The 22059-nt window shown below is 46.6% G+C and overlaps 19 non-coding genes across 19 annotated transcripts; all 19 read left to right on the top strand.

Annotated features, from left to right (window-relative positions):
• The first annotated feature begins 585 nt into the window (after window positions 1-585).
• On the top strand, window positions 586-657 carry trnap-agg (transfer RNA proline (anticodon AGG)). The gene has a single exon. It is a non-coding gene; the product is annotated as a tRNA-Pro (tRNA).
• Window positions 658-1695: 1038 nt separating this feature from the next.
• trnap-ugg (transfer RNA proline (anticodon UGG)) lies at window positions 1696-1767 on the top strand. The gene has a single exon. It is a non-coding gene; the product is annotated as a tRNA-Pro (tRNA).
• Window positions 1768-5134: 3367 nt separating this feature from the next.
• trnap-ugg (transfer RNA proline (anticodon UGG)) lies at window positions 5135-5206 on the top strand. Its single transcript has one exon. It is a non-coding gene; the product is annotated as a tRNA-Pro (tRNA).
• Window positions 5207-6773: 1567 nt separating this feature from the next.
• On the top strand, window positions 6774-6845 carry trnap-agg (transfer RNA proline (anticodon AGG)). The gene has a single exon. It is a non-coding gene; the product is annotated as a tRNA-Pro (tRNA).
• A 1696-nt stretch (window positions 6846-8541) lies between these two features.
• trnap-ugg (transfer RNA proline (anticodon UGG)) lies at window positions 8542-8613 on the top strand. Its single transcript has one exon. It is a non-coding gene; the product is annotated as a tRNA-Pro (tRNA).
• A 626-nt stretch (window positions 8614-9239) lies between these two features.
• On the top strand, window positions 9240-9311 carry trnap-agg (transfer RNA proline (anticodon AGG)). The gene has a single exon. It is a non-coding gene; the product is annotated as a tRNA-Pro (tRNA).
• Window positions 9312-10933: 1622 nt separating this feature from the next.
• trnap-ugg (transfer RNA proline (anticodon UGG)) lies at window positions 10934-11005 on the top strand. Its single transcript has one exon. It is a non-coding gene; the product is annotated as a tRNA-Pro (tRNA).
• A 1009-nt stretch (window positions 11006-12014) lies between these two features.
• trnaq-uug (transfer RNA glutamine (anticodon UUG)) lies at window positions 12015-12086 on the top strand. The gene has a single exon. It is a non-coding gene; the product is annotated as a tRNA-Gln (tRNA).
• Window positions 12087-12606: 520 nt separating this feature from the next.
• trnap-ugg (transfer RNA proline (anticodon UGG)) lies at window positions 12607-12678 on the top strand. The gene has a single exon. It is a non-coding gene; the product is annotated as a tRNA-Pro (tRNA).
• Window positions 12679-13560: 882 nt separating this feature from the next.
• On the top strand, window positions 13561-13632 carry trnap-ugg (transfer RNA proline (anticodon UGG)). The gene has a single exon. It is a non-coding gene; the product is annotated as a tRNA-Pro (tRNA).
• Window positions 13633-14258: 626 nt separating this feature from the next.
• On the top strand, window positions 14259-14330 carry trnap-agg (transfer RNA proline (anticodon AGG)). Its single transcript has one exon. It is a non-coding gene; the product is annotated as a tRNA-Pro (tRNA).
• Window positions 14331-15557: 1227 nt separating this feature from the next.
• On the top strand, window positions 15558-15629 carry trnaq-uug (transfer RNA glutamine (anticodon UUG)). The gene has a single exon. It is a non-coding gene; the product is annotated as a tRNA-Gln (tRNA).
• A 172-nt stretch (window positions 15630-15801) lies between these two features.
• On the top strand, window positions 15802-15873 carry trnaq-uug (transfer RNA glutamine (anticodon UUG)). Its single transcript has one exon. It is a non-coding gene; the product is annotated as a tRNA-Gln (tRNA).
• A 973-nt stretch (window positions 15874-16846) lies between these two features.
• Window positions 16847-16918, top strand: trnap-agg (transfer RNA proline (anticodon AGG)). Its single transcript has one exon. It is a non-coding gene; the product is annotated as a tRNA-Pro (tRNA).
• Window positions 16919-17439: 521 nt separating this feature from the next.
• trnaq-uug (transfer RNA glutamine (anticodon UUG)) lies at window positions 17440-17511 on the top strand. Its single transcript has one exon. It is a non-coding gene; the product is annotated as a tRNA-Gln (tRNA).
• Window positions 17512-17683: 172 nt separating this feature from the next.
• trnaq-uug (transfer RNA glutamine (anticodon UUG)) lies at window positions 17684-17755 on the top strand. Its single transcript has one exon. It is a non-coding gene; the product is annotated as a tRNA-Gln (tRNA).
• A 973-nt stretch (window positions 17756-18728) lies between these two features.
• On the top strand, window positions 18729-18800 carry trnap-agg (transfer RNA proline (anticodon AGG)). Its single transcript has one exon. It is a non-coding gene; the product is annotated as a tRNA-Pro (tRNA).
• A 625-nt stretch (window positions 18801-19425) lies between these two features.
• trnap-agg (transfer RNA proline (anticodon AGG)) lies at window positions 19426-19497 on the top strand. Its single transcript has one exon. It is a non-coding gene; the product is annotated as a tRNA-Pro (tRNA).
• Window positions 19498-20123: 626 nt separating this feature from the next.
• trnap-agg (transfer RNA proline (anticodon AGG)) lies at window positions 20124-20195 on the top strand. The gene has a single exon. It is a non-coding gene; the product is annotated as a tRNA-Pro (tRNA).
• The last annotated feature ends 1864 nt before the right edge of the window (window positions 20196-22059 follow it).

Here is a 22059-nt window from a genome sequence, read left to right as displayed (position 1 = left end):
TGGTCTAGGGGTATGATTCTAGATTAGGGTGCGAGAGGTCCTGGGTTCAAATCCCGGATGAGCCCATTACAGTATGCTGTTGAATTAGGTAACATGGCAAAGAGGGCTCCTGTTCTATTCCCAAATCAGTCCTTTACCCAACGTATATCGGGGTGATTTGCTGCAGAAGTTTCTCCAGCTCTTTTTGTCTACTCGTTCTTTGTGACAACAAATCAATCAAAGCAGCAACCAGAACATGGCTCGTTGGTCTAGGGGTATGATTCTCGCTTTGGGTGCGAGAAGTCCTGGGTTCAAATCCCGGATGAGCCCTTTACAGTATGTTGTTGTAAGAGGTTACTTGGCGAAGAGGGCTCCTGTTCTAATCCCAGATCAATCCTTTACCCAACGTAGATCGGGGTGATTTGCTGCGGAAGTTTGACAGCTCTTTTTGTCTAAGCATTTTTTACGACAATAAATCGATCAAAGCAGCAACCAGAACATGGCTCGTTGGTCTTGTGGTGTGATTCTCGCTTAGGGTGCAGGGAGCCTTTGTCTAAGCATGTTTTGTGACAACAAATCGATCAATCGAATCAGCAACTGGAACATGGCTCGTTGGTCTAGGGGTATGATTCTCGCTTAGGGTGCGAGAGGTCCCGGGTTCAAATCCCGGACGAGCCCATTACTTCTACAGCCCATTGCTGTAGAAGGAGGTAACCTGGCAAAGAGGGCTCCTGTTCGATTCCCAAATCAGTCCTTTTCCAAACGTAGATCGGGGTGATTTTCTGCAGTAGTTTCTCGAACTCTTTTTGTCTACGCATTCTTTGTGACAACAAATCGATCAAAGCAGCAACCAGAACATGGCTCGTTGGTCTAGGGGTATGATTCTTGCTTTGGGTGAGAGAAGTCCTGTGTTCAAATCCCGGACGGGCCCATTACAGTATGCTGTTGAAGGAGGTAACAAGGCAAAGAGGGCTCCTGTTCTATTCCCAAATCAGTCCTTTACCCAACGTAGATCGGCATGATTTGCTGCGGAAGTTTCTCCAGCTCTTTAGGTCTAAGCATGTTTTGTGACAACAAATCGATCAAAGCAGCAACCAGAACATGGCTCGTTGGTCTGGGGGTATGATTCTTGCTTTGGGTGCGAGAGGTCCTGGGTTCAAATCCCGGACGAGCCCATTACAGTATGCTGTTGAAGGAGGTAACATGTCAAAGAGGGCTCCTGTTCTATTCCCAAATCAGTCCTTTACCCAACGTAGATCGGCGTGATTTGCTGCGGAAGTTTCTCCAGCTCTTTTTGTCTACTCATTCTTTGTGACAACAAATCAATCAAAGCAACAACCAGAACATGGCTCGTTGGTCTAGGGGTATGATTCTCGCTTAGGGTGCAAGGAGCCTTTGTCTAAACATGTTTTGTGACAACAAATCGATCAAAGCAGCAACCAGAACATGGCTCGTTGGTCTCGTGGTATGATTCTCGCTTAGGGTGCAGGGAGCCTTTGTCTAAGCATGTTTTGTGACAACAAATCGATCAATCGAAGCAGCAACGAGCCCTTTACAGTATGTTGTTGAAGGAGGTTACTTGGCGAAGAGGGATCCTGTTCTAATCTCAGATCAGTCCCAACGGAGATCAGTGTGATTTGCTGCAGAAGTTACTCCAGCTCTTTTCGTCCACACATTCTTTGGACAACAAATCGATCAAAGCAGCAACCAGAACATGGCTCGTTGGTCTAGGGGTATGATTCTCGCTTTGGGTGCGAGAGGTCCTGGGTTCAAATCCCGGACGAGCCCTTTACAGTAAGTTGTTGAAGGAGGTTATTTAGTGAAGAGGGCTCCTGTTCTATTCCCAAATCTGTCTTTTACCCAACGTCGATCTGGGTGATTTGCTGCAGAAGTTTCTCCAGCTCTTTATGTCTAAGCATGTTTTGCGACAAAAAATCGATCAATGCAGCAACCAGAACATGGCTCGTTGGTCTTGTGGTATGATTCTCGCTTAGGGTGCAGGGCGCCTTTGTCTAAGCATGTTTTGTGACAACAAATCGATCAATCGAATCAGCAACTTGAACGTGGCTCGTTGTTCTAGGGGTATGATTCTAGCTTAGGGTGCGAGAGGTCCCGGGTTCAAATCCCTGACGAGCCCATTACAGTATGCTGATGAAGGAGGTAACATGTCAAAGAGGGCTCCTGTTCTATTCCCAAATCAGTCCTTTACCCAACGTAGATCGGTGTGATTTGCTGCGGAAGTTTCTCCAGCTCTTTATGTCTAAGCATGTTTTGCGACAACAAATCGATCGAAGCAGCAACCAGAACATGGCTCGTTGGTCTCGTGGTATGATTCTCGCTTAGGGTGCAGTGATCCTTTGTTTAAGCATGTTTTGTGACAACAAATCGATCAATCGAAGCACAACTGGAACATGGCTCGTTGGTCTAGGGGTATGATTCTCGCTTAGGGTGCGAGAGGTCCGCGGTTCAAATCCCGGACGAGCCCATTATTCTACAGCCCATTGCTGTAGAAGGAGGTAACCTGGCAAAGAGGGCTCCTGTTCTTTTCCCAAATCAGTCCTTTTCCAAACGTAGATAGGGGTGATTTTCTGCAGAAGTTTCTCGAACTCTTTTTGTCTACGCATGTTTTGCGACAACAAATCGATCAAAGCAGCAACCAGAACATGGCTCGTTGGTCTAGGGGTATGATTCTCGCTTTGGGTGCGAGAAGTCCTGGGTTCAAATCCCGGATGAGCCCTTTACAGTATGTTGTTGTAGGAGGTTACTTGGCGAAGAGGGCTCCTGTTCTAATCCCAGATCAATCCTTTACCCAACGTAGATCGGGGTGATTTGCTGCGGAAGTTTGACAGCTCTTTTTGTCTAAGCATTTTTTACGACAAAAAATCGATCAAAGCAGCAACCAGAACATGGCTCGTTGGTCTTGTGGTGTGATTCTCGCTTAGGGTGCAGGGAGCCTTTGTCTAAGCATGTTTTGTGACAACAAATCGATCAATCGAAGCAGCAGCTGGAGCATGGCTCGTTGGTCTAGGGGTATGATTCTAGCTTAGGGTGCGAGAGGTCTAGGATTCAAATCCCGGATGAGCCCATTACAGTATGCTGTTGAAAGAGGTAACCTGGCAAAGAGGGCTGCTGTTCTATTCCCAAATCTGTCATTTACCCAAGGTCGATCGGGGTGATTTGCTGCGGAAGTTTCTCCAGCTCTTTATGTCTAAGCATGTTTTGTGACAACAAATCGATCAAAGCAGCAACCAGAACATGGCTCGTTGGTCTAGGGGTATGATTCTCGCTTAGGGTGCAGGGAGCCTTTGTCTAAGCATGTTTTGTGACAACAAATAGATCAATCGAAGCATCAACTACAACATGGCTCGTTGGTCTAGGGGTATGATTCTTGCACAGGGTGCCAGAAGTCCTGGGTTCAAATCCCGGACGAGCCCATTATTCTACAGCCCATTGCTGTAGAAAGAGGTAACCTGGCAAAGAGGGCTCCTGTTCTTTTCCCAAATCAGTCCTTTTCCAAACGTAGATAGGGGTGATTTTCTGCAGAAGTTTCTCGAACTCTTTTTGTCTACGCATGTTTTGCGACAACAAATCGATCAAAGCAGCAACCAGAACATGGCTCGTTGGTCTAGGGGTATGATTCTCGCTTTGGGTGCGAGAAGTCCTGGGTTCAAATCCCGGATGAGCCCTTTACAGTATGTTGTTGTAGGAGGTTACTTGGCGAAGAGGGCTCCTGTTCTAATCCCAGATCAATCCTTTACCCAACGTAGATCGGGGTGATTTGCTGCGGAAGTTTGACAGCTCTTTTTGTCTAAGCATTTTTTACGACAAAAAATCGATCAAAGCAGCAACCAGAACATGGCTCGTTGGTCTTGTGGTGTGATTCTCGCTTAGGGTGCAGGGAGCCTTTGTCTAAGCATGTTTTGTGACAACAAATCGATCAATCGAAGCAGCAGCTGGAGCATGGCTCGTTGGTCTAGGGGTATGATTCTAGCTTAGGGTGCGAGAGGTCTAGGATTCAAATCCCGGATGAGCCCATTACAGTATGCTGTTGAAAGAGGTAACCTGGCAAAGAGGGCTGCTGTTCTATTCCCAAATCTGTCATTTACCCAAGGTCGATCGGGGTGATTTGCTGCGGAAGTTTCTCCAGCTCTTTATGTCTAAGCATGTTTTGTGACAACAAATCGATCAAAGCAGCAACCAGAACATGGCTCGTTGGTCTAGGGGTATGATTCTCGCTTAGGGTGCAGGGAGCCTTTGTCTAAGCATGTTTTGTGACAACAAATAGATCAATCGAAGCATCAACTACAACATGGCTCGTTGGTCTAGGGGTATGATTCTCGCATAGGGTGCCAGAAGTCCTGGGTTCAAATCCCGGACGAGCCCATTATTCTACAGCCCATTGCTGTAGAAAGAGGTAACCTGGCAAAGAGGGCTCCTGTTCTTTTCCCAAATCAGTCCTTTTCCAAACGTAGATAGGGGTGATTTTCTGCAGAAGTTTCTCGAACTCTTTTTGTCTACGCATGTTTTGCGACAACAAATCGATCAAAGCAGCAACCAGAACATGGCTCGTTGGTCTAGGGGTATGATTCTCGCTTTGGGTGCGAGAAGTCCTGGGTTCAAATCCCGGATGAGCCCTTTACAGTATGTTGTTGTAGGAGGTTACTTGGCGAAGAGGGCTCCTGTTCTAATCCCAGATCAATCCTTTACCCAACGTAGATCGGGGTGATTTGCTGCGGAAGTTTGACAGCTCTTTTTGTCTAAGCATTTTTTATGACAAAAAATCGATCAAAGCAGCAACCAGAACATGGCTCGTTGGTCTTGTGGTGTGATTCTCGCTTAGGGTGCAGGGAGCCTTTGTCTAAGCATGTTTTGTGACAACAAATCGATCAATCGAAGCAGCAGCTGGAGCATGGCTCGTTGGTCTAGGGGTATGATTCTAGCTTAGGGTGCGAGAGGTCTAGGATTCAAATCCTGGACGAGCCCATTACAGTATGCTGTTGAAAGAGGTAACCTGGCAAAGAGGGCTGCTGTTCTATTCCCAAATCTGTCATTTACCCAAGGTCGATCGGGGTGATTTGCTGCGGAAGTTTCTCCAGCTCTTTATGTCTAAGCATGTTTTGTGACAACAAATCGATCAAAGCAGCAACCAGAACATGGCTCGTTGGTCTAGGGGTATGATTCTCGCTTTGGGTGCGAGAGGTCCTGGGTTCAAATCCCGGACGAGCCCTTTACAGTAAGTTGTTGAAGGAGGTTATTTAGTGAAGAGGGCTCCTGTTCTATTCCCAAATCTGTCTTTTACCCAACGTCGATCTGGGTGATTTGCTGCAGAAGTTTCTCCAGCTCTTTATGTCTAAGCATGTTTTGTGACAACAAATCGATCAAAGCAGCAACCAGAACATGGCTCGTTGGTCTAGGGGTATGATTCTCGCTTTGGGTGCGAGAGGTCCCGGGTTCAAATCCCCGACGAGCCCTTTACAGTAAGTTGTTGAAGGAGGTTATTTAGTGAAGAGGGCTCCTGTTCTATTCCCAAATCTGACTTTTACCCAACGTCGATCTGGGTGATTTGCTGCAGAAGTTTCTCCAGCTCTTTTTGAATATGCGTGTTTTGCGACAAAAAATCGATCAATGCTGCAACCAGAACATGGCTCGTTGGTCTTGTGGTATGATTCTCGCTTAGGGTGCAGGGCGCCTTTGTCTAAGCATGTTTTGTGACAACAAATCGATCAATCGAAGCAGCAGCTGGAACATGGCTCGTTGGTCTAGGGGTATGATTCTAGCTTAGGGTGCAAGAGGTCCCGTGTTCAAATCCAGGATGAGCCCAAAACAGTAAGTTGTTGAAGGAGGTTATTTAGTGAAGAGGGCTCCTGTTCTATTCCCAAATCTGTCTTTTACCCAACGTCGATCTGGGTGATTTGCTGCAGAAGTTTCTCCAGCTCTTTTTGAATATGCGTGTTTTGCGACAAAAAATCGATCAATGCAGCAACCAGAACATGGCTCGTTGGTCTTGTGGTATGATTCTCGCTTAGGGTGCAGGGCGCCTTTGTCTAAGCATGTTTTGTGACAACAAATCGATCAATCGAAGCAGCAGCTGGAACATGGCTCGTTGGTCTAGGGGTATGATTCTAGCTTAGGGTGCAAGAGGTCCCGTGTTCAAATCCAGGATGAGCCCATTACAGAAAGTTGTTGAAGGAGGTTATTTAGTGAAGAGGGCTCCTGTTCTATTCCCAAATCTGTCTTTTACCCAACGTCGATCTGGGTGATTTGCTGCAGAAGTTTCTCCAGCTCTTTTTGAATATGCGTGTTTTGCGACAAAAAATCGATCAATGCAGCAACCAGAACATGGCTCGTTGGTCTTGTGGTATTATTCTCGCTTAGGGTGCAGGGAGCCTTTGTCTAAGCATGTTTTGTGACAACAAATCTATCAATCGAATCAGCAACTTGAACGTGGCTCGTTGTTCTAGGGGTATGATTCTAGCTTAGGGTGCGAGAGGTCCCGGGTTCAAATCCCCGACGAGCCCATTACAGTATGCTGATGAAGGAGGTAACATGTCAAAGAGGGCTCCTGTTCTATTCCCAAATCAGTCCTTTACCCAACGTAGATCGGTGTGATTTGCTGCGGAAGTTTCTCCAGCTCTTTATGTCTAAGCATGTTTTGCGACTACAAATCGATCGAAGCAGCAACCAGAACATGGCTCGTTGGTCTCGTGGTATGATTCTCGCTTAGGGTGCAGTGATCCTTTGTTTAAGCATGTTTTGTGACAACAAATCGATCAATCGAAGCACAACTGGAACATGGCTCGTTGGTCTAGGGGTATGATTCTCGCTTAGGGTGCGAGAGGTCCCGGGTTCAAATCCCGGACGAGCCCATTATTCTACAGCCCATTGCTGTAGAAGGAGGTAACCTGGCAAAGAGGGCTCCTGTTCTTTTCCCAAATCAGTCCTTTTCCAAACGTAGATAGGGGTGATTTTCTGCAGAAGTTTCTCGAACTCTTTTTGGCTACGCATGTTTTGCGACAACAAATCGATCAAAGCAGCAACCAGAACATGGCTCGTTGGTCTAGGGGTATGATTCTCGCTTTGGGTGCGAGAAGTCCTGGGTTCAAATCCCGGATGAGCCCTTTACAGTATGTTGTTGTAGGAGGTTACTTGGCGAAGAGGGCTCCTGTTCTAATCCCAGATCAATCCTTTACCCAACGTAGATCGGGGTGATTTGCTGCGGAAGTTTGACAGCTCTTTTTGTCTAAGCATTTTTTACGACAAAAAATCGATCAAAGCAGCAACCAGAACATGGCTCGTTGGTCTTGTGGTGTGATTCTCGCTTAGGGTGCAGGGAGCCTTTGTCTAAGCATGTTTTGTGACAACAAATCGATCAATCGAAGCAGCAGCTGGAGCATGGCTCGTTGGTCTAGGGGTATGATTCTATCTTAGGGTGCGAGAGGTCTAGGATTCAAATCCCGGACGAGCCCATTACAGTATGCTGTTGAAAGAGGTAACCTGGCAAAGAGGGCTGCTGTTCTATTCCCAAATCTGTCATTTACCCAAGGTCGATCGGGGTGATTTGCTGCGGAAGTTTCTCCAGCTCTTTATGTCTAAGCATGTTTTGTGACAACAAATCAATCAAAGCAGCAACCAGAACATGGCTCGTTGGTCTAGGGGTATGATTCTCGCTTAGGGTGCAGGGAGCCTTTGTCTAAGCATGTTTTGTGACAACAAATAGATCAATCGAAGCATCTACTACAACATGGCTCGTTGGTCTAGGGGTATGATTCTCGCATAGGGTGCCAGAAGTCCTGGGTTCAAATCTGGACGAGCCCGTTACAGTATGCTGTTGAAGGAGGTAACATGGCAAAGAGGGCTCCTGTTCTATTCCCAAATCAGTCCTTTACCCAACGTATATCGGGGTGATTTGCTGCAGAAGTTTCTCCAGCTCTTTTTGTCTACTCATTCTTTGTGACAACAAATCAATCAAAGCAGCAACCAGAACATGGCTCGTTGGTCTAGGGGTATGATTCTCGCTTTGGGTGCGAGAAGTCCTGGGTTCAAATCCCGGATGAGCCCTTTACAGTATGTTGTTGTAGGAGGTTACTTGGCGAAGAGGGCTCCTGTTCTAATCCCAGATCAATCCTTTACCCAACGTAGATCGGGGTGATTTGCTGCGGAAGTTTCACAGCTCTTTTTGTCCAAGCATTTTTTACGACAAAAAATCGATCAAAGCAGCAACCAGAACATGGCTCGTTGGTCTTGTGGTGTGATTCTCGCTTAGGGTGCAGGGAGCATTTGTCTAAGCATGTTTTGTGACAACAAATCGATCAATCGAAGCAGCAGCTGGAGCATGGCTCGTTGGTCTAGGGGTATGATTCTAGCTTAGGGTGCAAATCCCGGACGAGCCCATTACAGTATGCTGTTGAAAGAGGTAACCTGGCAAAGAGGGCTGCTGTTCTATTCCCAAATCTGTCATTTACCCAAGGTCGATCGGGGTGATTTGCTGCGGAAGTTTCTCCAGCTCTTTATGTCTAAGCATGTTTTGTGACAACAAATCGATCAAAGCAGCAACCAGAACATGGCTCGTTGGTCTAGGGGTATGATTCTCGCTTTGGGTGCGAGAGGTCCTGGGTTCAAATCCCGGACGAGCCCTTTACAGTAAGTTGTTGAAGGAGGTTATTTAGTGAAGAGGGCTCCTGTTCTATTCCCAAATCTGACTTTTACCCAACGTCGATCTGGGTGATTTGCTGCAGAAGTTTCTCCAGCTCTTTTTGAATATGCGTGTTTTGCGACAAAAAATCGATCAATGCAGCAACCAGAACATGGCTCGTTGGTCTTGTGGTATGATTCTCGCTTAGGGTGCAGGGCGCCTTTGTCTAAGCATGTTTTGTGACAACAAATCGATCAACCGAAGCAGCAGCTGGAACATGGCTTGTTGGTCTAGGGGTATGATTCTAGCTTAGGGTGCAAGAGGTCCCGTGTTCAAATCCAGGATGAGCCCATTACAGTAAGTTGTTGAAGGAGGTTATTTAGTAAAGAGGGCTCCTGTTCTATTCCCAAATCTGTCTTTTACCCAACGTCGATCTGGGTGATTTGCTGCAGAAGTTTCTCCAGCTCTTTTTGAATATGCGTGTTTTGCGACAAAAAATCGATCAATGCAGCAACCAGAACATGGCTCGTTGGTCTTGTGGTATGATTCTCGCTTAGGGTGCAGGGAGCCTTTGTCTAAGCATGTTTTGTGACAACAAATCGATCAATCGAATCAGCAACTGGTACATGGCTCGTTGGTCTAGGGGTATGATTCTCGCTTAGGGTGCGAGAGGTCCCGGGTTCAAATCCCGGACGAGCCCATTACTTCTACAGCCCATTGCTGTAGAAGGAGGTAACCTGGCAAAGAGGGCTCCTGTTCGATTCCCAAATCAGTCCTTTTCCAAACGTAGATCGGGGTGATTTTCTGCAGAAGTTTCTCGAACTCTTTTTGTCTACGCATGTTTTGTGACAACAAATCGATCAATCGAAGCAACAGCTGGAGCATGGCTCGTTGGTCTAGGGGTATGATTCTAGCTTAGGGTGCGAGAGGTCCTGGGTTCAAATCCCGGATGAGCCCATTACAGTATGCTGTTGAAGGAGGTAACCTGGCAAAGAGGGCTCCTGTTCTATTCCCAAATCAGTCCTTTACCCAACGTATATTGGGGTGATTTGCTGCAGAAGTTTCTCCAGCTCTTTTTGTCTACTCATTCTTTGTGACAACAAATCAATCAAAGCCGCAACCAGAACATGGCTCGTTGGTCTAGGGGTATGATTCTTGCATAGGGTGCCAGAAGTCCTGGGTTCAAATCCCGGATGAGCCCATTACAGTATGCTGTTGAAGGAGGTAACATGGCAAAGAGGGCTCCTGTTCTATTCCCAAATCAGTCCTTTACCCAACGTATATCGGGGTGATTTGCTGCAGAAGTTTCTCCAGCTCTTTTTGTCTACTCATTCTTTGTGACAACAAATCAATCAAAGCAGCAACCATAACATGGCTCGTTGGTCTAGGGGTATGATTCTCGCTTTGGGTGCGAGAAGTCCTGGGTTCAAATCCCGGATGAGCCCTTTACAGTATGTTGTTTTAGGAGGTTACTTGGCGAAGAGGGCTCCTGTTCTAATCCCAGATCAATCCTTTACCCAACGTAGATCGGGGTGATTTGCTGCGGAAGTTTCACAGCTCTTTTTGTCTAAGCATTTTTTACGACAAAAAATCGATCAAAGCAGCAACCAGAACATGGCTCGTTGGTCTTGTGGTGTGATTCTCGCTTAGGGTGCAGGGAGCCTTTGTCTAAGCATGTTTTGTGACAACAAATCGATCAATCGAAGCAGCAGCTGGAGCATGGCTCGTTGGTCTAGGGGTATGATTCTAGCTTAGGGTGCGAGAGGTCTAGGATTCAAATCCCGGACGAGCCCATTACAGTATGCTGTTGAAAGAGGTAACCTGGCAAAGAGGGCTGCTGTTCTATTCCCAAATCTGTCATTTACCCAAGGTCGATCGGGGTGATTTGCTGCGGAAGTTTCTCCAGCTCTTTATGTCTAAGCATGTTTTGTGACAAAAAATCGATCAATGCAGCAACCAGAACATGGCTTGTTGGTCTTGTGGTATGATTCTCGTTTAGGGTGCAGGGCGCCTTTGTCTAAGCATGTTTTGTGACAACAAATCGATCAATCGAAGCACAACTGGAACATGGCTCGTTGGTCTAGGGGTATGATTCTCGCTTAGGGTGCGAGAGGTCCCGGGTTCAAATCCCGAACGAGCCCATTACTTCTACAGCCCATTGCTGTAGAAGGAGGTAACCTGGCAAAGAGGGCTCCTGTTCTATTCCCAAATCAGTCCTTTACCCAACGTATATTGGGGTGATTTGCTGCAGAAGTTTCTCCAGCTCTTTTTGTCTACTCATTCTTTGTGACAACAAATCAATCAAAGCCGCAACCAGAACATGGCTCGTTGGTCTAGGGGTATGATTCTCGCTTTGGGTGCGAGAGGTCCCGGGTTCAAATACCGGACGAGCCCTTTACAGTAAGTTGTTGAAGGAGGTTATTTAGTGAAGAGGGCTCCTGTTCTATTCACAAATCTGTCTTTTACCCAACGTCGATCTGGGTGATTTGCTGCAGAAGTTTCTCCAGCTCTTTTTGAATTTGCGTGTTTTGCGACAAAAAATCGATCAATGCAGCAACCAGAACATGGCTCGTTGGTCTAGGGGTATGATTCTAGCTTAGGGTGCAAGAGGTCCCGTGTTCAAATCCAGGATGAGCCCATTACAGTATGCTGTTGAAGGAGGTAACCTGGCAAAGAGGGCTACTGTTCTATTCCCAAATCTGTCATTTACCCAAGGTCGATCGGGGTGATTTGCTGCGGAAGTTTTTCCAGCTCTTTTTGAATTTGCGTGTTTTGCGACAAAAAATCGATCAATGCAGCAACCAGAACATGGCTCGTTGGTCTAGGGGTATGATTCTAGCTTAGGGTGCAAGAGGTCCCGTGTTCAAATCCAGGATGAGCCCATTACAGTATGCTGTTGAAGGAGGTAACCTGGCAAAGAGGGCTCCTGTTATATTCCCAAATCAGTACTTTTCCAAACGTAGATCAAGGTGATTTTCTGCAGAAGTTTCTCGAACTCTTTTTGTCTACGCATGTTTTGTGACAACAAATCGATCAAAGCAGCAACCAGAACATGGCTCATTGGTTTCGTGGTATGATTCTCGCTTAGGGTGCAGGGAGCCTTTGTCTAAGCATGTTTTGTGACAACAAATAGATCAATCGAAGCAGCAACTACAACATGGCTCGTTGGTCTAGGGGTATGATTCTCGCGTAGGGTGCCAGAAGTCCTGGGTTCAAATCCTGGACGAGCCCATTACAGTATGCTGTTGAAGGAGGTAACATGGCAAAGAGGGCTCCTGTTCTATTCCCAAATCAGTCCTTTACCCAACGTATATCGGGGTGATTTGCTGCAGAACTTTCTCCAGCTCTTTTTGTCTACTCATTCTTTGTGACAACAAATCAATCAAAGCAGCAACCGGAACATGGCTCGTTGGTCTAGGGGTATGATTCTCGCTTTTGGTGCGAGAAGTCCTGGGTTCAAATCCCGGATGAGCCCTTTACAGTATGTTGTTGTAGGAGGTTACTTGGCGAAGAGGGCTCCTGTTCTAATCCCAGATCAATCCTTTACCCAACGTAGATCGGGGTGATTTGCTGCGGAAGTTACACAGCTCTTTTTGTCTAAGCATTTTTTACGACAAAAAATCGATCAAAGCAGCAACCAGAACATGGCTCGTTGGTCTTGTGGTGTGATTCTCGCTTAGGGTGCAGGGAGCCTTTGTCTAAGCATGTTTTGTGACAACAAATCGATCAATCAAAGCAGCACCTGGAGCATGGCTCGTTGGTCTAGGGGTATGATTCTAGCTTAGGGTGCGAGAGGTCTAGGATTCAAATCCCGGACGAGCCCATTACAGTATGCTGTTAAAAGAGGTAACCTGGCAAAGAGGGCTGCTGTTCTATTCCCAAATCTGTCATTTACCCAAGGTCGATCGGGGTGATTTGCTGCGGAAGTTTCTCCAGCTCTTTATGTCTAAGCATGTTTTCTGACAACAAATCGATCAAAGCAGCAACCAGAACATGGCTCTTTGGTCTAGGGGTATGATTCTCGCTTTGGGTGCGAGAGGTCCCGGGTTCAAATCCCGGAAGAGCCCTTTACAGTAAGTTGTTGAAGGAGGTTGTTTAGTGAAGAGGGCTCCTGTTCTATTCCCAAATCTGTCTTTTACCCAACGTCGATCTGGGTGATTTGCTGCAGAAGTTTCTCCAGCTCTTTTTGAATATGCGTGTTTTGCGACAAAAAATCGATCAATGCAGCAACCAGAACATGGCTCGTTGGTCTTGTGGTATGATTCTCGCTTAGGGTGCAGGGCGCCTTTGTCTAAGCATGTTTTGTGACAACAAATCGATCAATCGAAGCAGCAGCTGGAGCATGGCTCGTTGGTCTAGGGGTATGATTCTAGCTTAGGGTGCAAGAGGTCCCGTGTTCAAATCCAGGATGAGCCCATTACTTCTACAGCCCATTGCTGTAGAAGGAGGTAACCTGGCAAAGAGGGCTCCTGTTCTATTCCCAAATCTGTCTTTTACCCAACGTCGATCTGGGTGATTTGCTGCAGAAGTTTCTCCAGCTCTTTATGTCTAAGCATGTTTTGCGACAACAAATCGATCAATCGAATCAGCATCTAGAACGTGGCTCGTTGGTCAAGGGGTATGATTCTCGCTTAGGGTGCGAGAGGTCCGGGGTTCAAATCCCCGACGAGCCCATTACAGTATGCTGATGAAGGAGGTAACATGTCAAAGAGGGCTCCTGTTCTATTCCCAAATCAGTCCTTTACCCAACGTAGATCGGTGTGATTTGCTGCGGAAGTTTCTCCAGCTCTTTATGTCTAAGCATGTTTTGCGACAACAAATCGATCGAAGCAGCAACCAGAACATGGCTCGTTGGTCTCGTGGTATGATTCTCGCTTAGGGTGCAGGGATCCTTTGTTTAAGCATGTTTTGTGACAACAAATCGATCAATCGAAGCACAACTGGAACATGGCTCGTTGGTCTAGGGGTATGATTCTCGCTTTGGGTGCGAGAGGTCCCGGGTTCAAATCCCGGATGAGCCCTTTACAGTAAGTTGTTGAAGGAGGTTATTTAGTGAAGAGGGCTCCTGTTCTATTCCCAAATCTGTCTTTTACCCAACGTCGATCTGGGTGATTTGCTGCAGAAGTTTCTCCAGCTCTTTTTGAATATGCGTGTTTTGCGACAAAAAATCGATCAATGCAGCAACCAGAACATGGCTCGTTGGTCTTGTGGTATGATTCTCGCTTAGGGTGCAGGGCGCCTTTGTCTAAGCATGTTTTGTGACAACAAATCGATCAATCGAAGCAGCAGCTGGAGCATGGCTCGTTGGTCTAGGGGTATGATTCTAGCTTAGGGTGCAAGAGGTCCTGTGTTCAAATCCAGGATGAGCCCATTACAGTATGCTGTTGAAGGAGGTAACCTGGCAAAGAGGGCTCCTGTTCTATTCCCAAATCAGTCCTTTTCCAAACGTAGATCAAGGTGATTTTCTGCAGAAGTTTCTCGAACTCTTTTTGTCTACGCATGTTTTGTGACAACAAATCGATCAAAGCAGCAACCAGAACATGGCTCGTTGGTCTCGTGGTATGATTCTCGCTTAGGGTGCAGGGAGCCTTTGTCTAAGCATGTTTTGTGACAACAAATCGATGAATCGAATCAGCAACTAGAACGTGGCTCGTTGGTTTAGGGGTATGATTCTCGCTTAGGGTGCGAGAGGTCCCGGGTTCAAATCCCGGATGAGCCCTTTACAGTAAGTTGTTGAAGGAGGTTATTTAGTGAAGAGGGCTCCTGTTCTATTCCCAAATCTGTCTTTTACCCAACGTCGATCGGGGTGATTTGCTGCAGAAGTTTCTCCAGCTCTTTTTGAATATGCGTGTTTTGCGACAAAAAATCGATCAATGCAGCAACCAGAACATGGCTCGTTGGTCTTGTGGTATGATTCTCGCTTAGGGTGCAGGGCGCCTTTGTCTAAGCATGTTTTGTGACAACAAATCGATCACTCTAAGCAGCAGCTGGAGCATGGCTCGTTGGTCTAGGGGTATGATTCTAGCTTAGGGTGCAAGAGGTCCCGTGTTCAAATCCAGGATGAGCCCATTACAGTATGCTGTTGAAGGAGGTAACCTGGCAAAGAGGGCTCCTGTTCTATTCCCAAATCAGTACTTTTCCAAACGTAGATCAAGGTGATTTTCTGCAGAAGTTTCTCGAACTCTTTTTGTCTACGCATGTTTTGTGACAACAAATCGATCAAAGCAGCAACCAGAACATGGCTCGTTGGTCTCGTGGTATGATTCTCGCATAGGGTGCAGGGAGCCTTTGTCTAAGCATGTTTTGTGACAACAAATCGATCAATCGAATCAGCAACTAGAACGTGGCTCGTTGGTCTAGGGGTATGATTCTCGCTTAGGGTGGGAGAGGTCCCGGGTTCAAATCCCGGACGAGCCCATACTTCTACAGCCCATTGCTGTAGAAGGAGGTAACCTGACAAAGAGGCCTCCTGTTCTATTCCCAAATCAGTCCTTTTCCAAACGTAGATCGGGGTAATTTTCTGCAGAAGTTTCTCGAACTCTTTTTGTCTACGCATGTTTTGTGACAACAAATCGATCAAAGCAGCAACCAGAACATGGCTCATTGGTTTCGTGGTATGATTATCGCTTAGGGTGCAGGGAGCCTTTGTCTAAGCATGTTTTGTGACAACAAATAGATCAATCGAAGCAGCAACTACAACATGGCTCGTTGGTCTAGGGGTATGATTCTCGCATAGGGTGCCAGAAGTCCTGGGTTCAAATCCTGGACGAGCCCATTACAGTATGCTGTTGAAGGAGGTAACATGGCAAAGAGGGCTCCTGTTCTATTCCCAAATCAGTCCTTTACCCAACGTATATCGGGGTGATTTGCTGCAGAAGTTTCTCCAGCTCTTTTTGTCTACTCCTTCTTTGTGACAACAAATCAATCAAAGCAGCAACCGGAACATGGCTCGTTGGTCTAGGGGTATGATTCTCGCTTTTGGTGCGAGAAGTCCTGGGTTCAAATCCCGGATGAGCCCTTTACAGTATGTTGTTGTAGGAGGTTACTTGGCGAAGAGGGCTCCTGTTCTATTCCCAAATCAGTACTTTACCCAACGTATATCGGGGTGATTTGCTGCAGAAGTTTCTCCAGCTCTTTTTGTCTACTCATTCTTTGTGACAACAAATCAATCAAAGCAGCAACCGGAACATGGCTCGTTGGTCTAGGGGTATGATTCTCGCTTTTGGTGCGAGAAGTCCTGGGTTCAAATCCCGGATGAGCCCTTTACAGTATGTTGTTGTAGGAGGTTACTTGGCGAAGAGGGCTCCTGTTCTAATCCCAGATCAATCCTTTACCCAACGTAGATCGGGGTGATTTGCTGCAGAAGTTTCACAGCTCTTTTTGTCTAAGCATTTTTTACGACAAAAAATCGATCAAAGCAGCAACCAGAACATGGCTCGTTGGTCTTGTGGTGTGATTCTCGCTTAGGGTGCAGGGAGCCTTTGTCTAAGCATGTTTTGTGACAACAAATCGATCAATCGAAGCAGCAGCTGGAGCATGGCTCGTTGGTCTAGGGGTATGATTCTAGCTTAGGGTGCGAGAGGTCTAGGATTCAAATCCCGGACGAGCCCATTAAAGTATGCTGTTGAAAGAGGTAACCTGGCAAAGAGGGCTGCTGTTCTATTCCCAAATCTGTCTTTTACCCAACGTCGATCTGGGTGATTTGCTGCAGAAGTTTCTCCAGCTCTTTTTGAATATGCGTGTTTTGCGACAAAAAATCGATCAATGCAGCAACCAGAACATGGCTCGTTGGTCTTGTGGTATGATTCTCGCTTAGGGTGCAGGGCGCCTTTGTCTAAGCATGTTTTGTGACAACAAATCGATCACTCTAAGCAGCAGCTGGAGCATGGCTCGTTGGTCTAGGGGTATGATTCTAGCTTAGGGTGCGAGAGGTCTAGGATTCAAATCCCGGACGAGCCCATTAAAGTATGCTGTTGAAAGAGGTAACCTGGCAAAGAGGGCTGCTGTTCTATTCCCAAATCTGTCATTTACCCAAGGTCGATCGGGGTGATTTGCTGCGGAAGTTTCTCCAGCTCTTTATGTCTAAGTATGTTTTGTGACAACAAATCGATCAAAGCAGCAACCAGAACATGGCTCGTTGGTCTTGTGGTATGATTCTCGCTTAGGGTGCAGGGCGCCTTTGTCTAAGCATGTTTTGTGACAACAAATCGATCAATCGAAGCACAATTGGAACATGGCTCGTTGGTCTAGGGGTATGATTCTTGCTTAGGGTGCGAGAGGTCCCGGGTTCAAATCCCGGACGAGCCCATTACAGTATGCTGTTGAAAGAGGTAACCTGGCAAAGAGGGCTGCTGTTCTATTCCCAAATCTGTCTTTTACCCAACGTCGATCTGGGTGATTTGCTGCAGAAGTTTCTCCAGCTCTTTTTGAATATGCGTGTTTTGCGACAAAAAATCGATCAATGCAGCAACCAGAACATGGCTCGTTGGTCTCGTGGTATGATTCTCGCTTAGGGTGCAGGGATCCTTTGTTTAAGCATGTTTTGTGACAACAAATAGATCAATCGAAGCAGCAACTACAACATGGCTCGTTGGTCTAGGGGTATGATTCTCGCATAGGGTGCCAGAAGTCCTGGGTTCAAATCCTGGACGAGCCCATTACAGTATGCTGTTGAAGGAGGTAACATGGCAAAGAGGGCTCCTGTTCTATTCCCAAATCAGTCCTTTACCCAACGTATATCGGGGTGATTTGCTGCAGAAGTTTCTCCAGCTCTTTTTGTCTACTCCTTCTTTGTGACAACAAATCAATCAAAGCAGCAACCGGAACATGGCTCGTTGGTCTAGGGGTATGATTCTCGCTTTTGGTGCGAGAAGTCCTGGGTTCAAATCCCGGATGAGCCCTTTACAGTATGTTGTTGTAGGAGGTTACTTGGCGAAGAGGGCTCCTGTTCTATTCCCAAATCAGTACTTTACCCAACGTATATCGGGGTGATTTGCTGCAGAAGTTTCTCCAGCTCTTTTTGTCTACTCATTCTTTGTGACAACAAATCAATCAAAGCAGCAACCGGAACATGGCTCGTTGGTCTAGGGGTATGATTCTCGCTTTTGGTGCGAGAAGTCCTGGGTTCAAATCCCGGATGAGCCCTTTACAGTATGTTGTTGTAGGAGGTTACTTGGCGAAGAGGGCTCCTGTTCTAATCCCAGATCAATCCTTTACCCAACGTAGATCGGGGTGATTTGCTGCAGAAGTTTCACAGCTCTTTTTGTCTAAGCATTTTTTACGACAAAAAATCGATCAAAGCAGCAACCAGAACATGGCTCGTTGGTCTTGTGGTGTGATTCTCGCTTAGGGTGCAGGGAGCCTTTGTCTAAGCATGTTTTGTGACAACAAATCGATCAATCGAAGCAGCAGCTGGAGCATGGCTCGTTGGTCTAGGGGTATGATTCTAGCTTAGGGTGCGAGAGGTCTAGGATTCAAATCCCGGACGAGCCCATTAAAGTATGCTGTTGAAAGAGGTAACCTGGCAAAGAGGGCTGCTGTTCTATTCCCAAATCTGTCTTTTACCCAACGTCGATCTGGGTGATTTGCTGCAGAAGTTTCTCCAGCTCTTTTTGAATATGCGTGTTTTGCGACAAAAAATCGATCAATGCAGCAACCAGAACATGGCTCGTTGGTCTTGTGGTATGATTCTCGCTTAGGGTGCAGGGCGCCTTTGTCTAAGCATGTTTTGTGACAACAAATCGATCACTCTAAGCAGCAGCTGGAGCATGGCTCGTTGGTCTAGGGGTATGATTCTAGCTTAGGGTGCGAGAGGTCTAGGATTCAAATCCCGGACGAGCCCATTAAAGTATGCTGTTGAAAGAGGTAACCTGGCAAAGAGGGCTGCTGTTCTATTCCCAAATCTGTCATTTACCCAAGGTCGATCGGGGTGATTTGCTGCGGAAGTTTCTCCAGCTCTTTATGTCTAAGTATGTTTTGTGACAACAAATCGATCAAAGCAGCAACCAGAACATGGCTCGTTGGTCTTGTGGTATGATTCTCGCTTAGGGTGCAGGGCGCCTTTGTCTAAGCATGTTTTGTGACAACAAATCGATCAATCGAAGCACAATTGGAACATGGCTCGTTGGTCTAGGGGTATGATTCTTGCTTAGGGTGCGAGAGGTCCCGGGTTCAAATCCCGGACGAGCCCATTACAGTATGCTGTTGAAAGAGGTAACCTGGCAAAGAGGGCTGCTGTTCTATTCCCAAATCTGTCTTTTACCCAACGTCGATCTGGGTGATTTGCTGCAGAAGTTTCTCCAGCTCTTTTTGAATATGCGTGTTTTGCGACAAAAAATCGATCAATGCAGCAACCAGAACATGGCTCGTTGGTCTCGTGGTATGATTCTCGCTTAGGGTGCAGGGATCCTTTGTTTAAGCATGTTTTGTGACAACAAATCGATCAATCGAAGCAGCAGCTGGAGCATGGCTCGTTGGTCTAGGGGTATGATTCTAGCTTAGGGTGCAAGAGGTCCCGTGTTCAATTCCAGGATGAGCCCATTACAGTATGCTGTTGAAGGAGGTAACCTAGCAAAGAGGGCTGCTGTTCTATTCCCAAATCTGTCATTTACCCAAGGTCGATCGGGGTGATTTGCTGCGGAAGTTTCTCCAGCTCTTTATGTCTAAGTATGTTTTGTGACAACAAATCGATCAAAGCAGCAACCAGAACATGGCTCGTTGGTCTTGTGGTATGATTCTCGCTTAGGGTGCAGGGCGCCTTTGTCTAAGCATGTTTTGTGACAACAAATCGATCAATCGAAGCACAATTGGAACATGGCTCGTTGGTCTAGGGGTATGATTCTTGCTTAGGGTGCGAGAGGTCCCGGGTTCAAATCCCGGACGAGCCCATTACAGTATGCTGTTGAAAGAGGTAACCTGGCAAAGAGGGCTGCTGTTCTATTCCCAAATCTGTCTTTTACCCAACGTCGATCTGGGTGATTTGCTGCAGAAGTTTCTCCAGCTCTTTTTGAATATGCGTGTTTTGCGACAAAAAATCGATCAATGCAGCAACCAGAACATGGCTCGTTGGTCTCGTGGTATGATTCTCGCTTAGGGTGCAGGGATCCTTTGTTTAAGCATGTTTTGTGACAACAAATCGATCAATCGAAGCAGCAGCTGGAGCATGGCTCGTTGGTCTAGGGGTATGATTCTAGCTTAGGGTGCAAGAGGTCCCGTGTTCAAATCCAGGATGAGCCCATTACAGTATGCTGTTGAAGGAGGTAACCTAGCAAAGAGGGCTCCTGTTCTATTCCCAAATCAGTAGTTTTCCAAACGTAGATCAAGGTGATTTTCTGCAGAAGTTTCTCGAACTCTTTTTGTCTACGCATGTTTTGTGACAACAAATCGATCAAAGCAGCAACCAGAACATGGCTCGTTGGTCTCGTGGTATGATTCTCGCATAGGGTGCAGGGAGCCTTTGTCTAAGCATGTTTTGTGACAACAAATCGATCAATCGAATCAGCAACTAGAACGTGGCTCGTTGGTCTAGGGGTATGATTCTCGCTTAGGGTGCGAGAGGTCCCGGGTTCAAATCCCGGACGAGCCCATACTTCTACAGCCCATTGCTGTAGAAGGAGGTAACCTGGCAAAGAGGGCTCCTGTTCTATTCCCAAATCAGTCCTTTTCCAAACGTAGATCGGGGTAATTTTCTGCAGAAGTTTCTCGAACTCTTTTTGTCTACGCATGTTTTGTGACAACAAATCGATCAAAGCAGCAACCAGAACATGGCTCATTGGTTTCGTGGTATGATTATCGCTTAGGGTGCAGGGAGCCTTTGTCTAAGCATGTTTTGTGACAACAAATAGATCAATCGAAGCAGCAACTACAACATGGCTCGTTGGTCTAGGGGTATGATTCTCGCATAGGGTGCCAGAAGTCCTGGGTTCAAATCCTGGACGAGCCCTTTACAGTATGCTGTTGAAGGAGGTAACATGGCAAAGAGGGCTCCTGTTCTATTCCCAAATCAGTCCTTTACCCAACGTATATCGGGGTGATTTGCTGCGGAAGTTTCACAGCTCTTTTTGTCTAAGCATTTTTTACGACAAAAATTCGATCAAAGCAGCAACCAGAACATGGCTCGTTGGTCTTGTGGTGTGATTCTCGCTTAGGGTGCAGGGAGCCTTTGTCTAAGCATGTTTTGTGACAACAAATCGATCAATCGAAGCAGCAGCTGGAGCATGGCTCGTTGGTCTAGGGGTATGATTCTAGCTTAGGGTGCGAGAGGTCTAGGATTCAAATCCCGGACGAGCCCATTACAGTATGCTGTTGAAAGAGGTAACCTGGCAAAGAGGGCTCCTGTTCTATTCCCAAATAAGTCCTTTTCCAAACGTAGATCAAGGTGATTTTCTGCAGAAGTTTCTCGAACTCTTTTTGTCTACGCATGTTTTGTGACAACAAATCGATCAAAGCAGCAACCAGAACATGGCTCGTTGGTCTCGTGGTATGATTCTCGCTTTGGGTGTGAGAGGTCCTGGGTTCAAATCCCGGACAAGCCCTTTACAGTAGGTTGTTGAAGGAGGTAACATGGCAAAGAGGGCTCCTGTTCTATTCCCAAATCAGTCCTTTAAACAACGTAGATCGGCGTGATTTGCTGCGGAAGTTTCTCCAGCTCTTTATGTCTAAGCATGTTTTGTGACAACAAATCGATCAAAGCAGCAACCAGAACATGGCTCGTTGGTCTCGTGGTATGATTTTCGCTTAGGGTGCGAGAGGTCCCTGGTTCAAATCCAGGAAGAGCCCTTTACAATATGCTGTAGAAGGAGGTAACCTGGCAAAGAGGGCTCCTGTTTTATTCCCAAATCAGTCCTTTTCCAAACGTAGATCGGGGTGATTTTCTGCAGAAGTTTCTCGAACTCTTTTTGTCTACGCATGTTTTGGGACAACAAATCGATCAAAGCAGCAACTAGAACATGGCTCATTGGTCTCGTGGTATGATTCTCGCTTAGGGTGCAGGGAGCCTTTGTCTAAGCATGTTTTGTGACAACAAATAGATCAATCGAAGCAGCAACTGGAACATGGCTCATTGGTCTAGGGGTATGAATCTCGCATAAGGTGCTAGAGGTCCTGGGTTCAAATCCTGGACGAGCCCATTACAGTATGCTGTTGAAGGAGGTAACATGGCAAAGAGGGCTCCTTTTCTTTTCCCAAATCAGTCGCCGGTTCGATTCCCGGCCATGCAAAATGACGTTGTGTCCTTGGGCAAGGCACTTCACCCTACTTGCCTCGGGGGAATGTCCCTGTACTTACTGTAAGTCGCTCTGGATAAGAGCGTCTGCTAAATGACTAAATGTAAATGTTCAAATCCCGGACGAGTCCTTTACAGTATGTTGTTGAATGAGGTTACTTGGCGAAGAGGCATCCTGTTCTAATCTCAGATCAGTACTTTACCCAACGGAGATCGGCGTGATTTG

The sequence above is a fragment of the Osmerus eperlanus genome, chromosome 27 (assembly GCF_963692335.1).
Source record: "Osmerus eperlanus chromosome 27, fOsmEpe2.1, whole genome shotgun sequence".
NCBI classification, from domain to species: domain Eukaryota; kingdom Metazoa; phylum Chordata; class Actinopteri; order Osmeriformes; family Osmeridae; genus Osmerus; species Osmerus eperlanus.
This window is presented reverse-complemented; position numbering and strand designations above follow the sequence as displayed.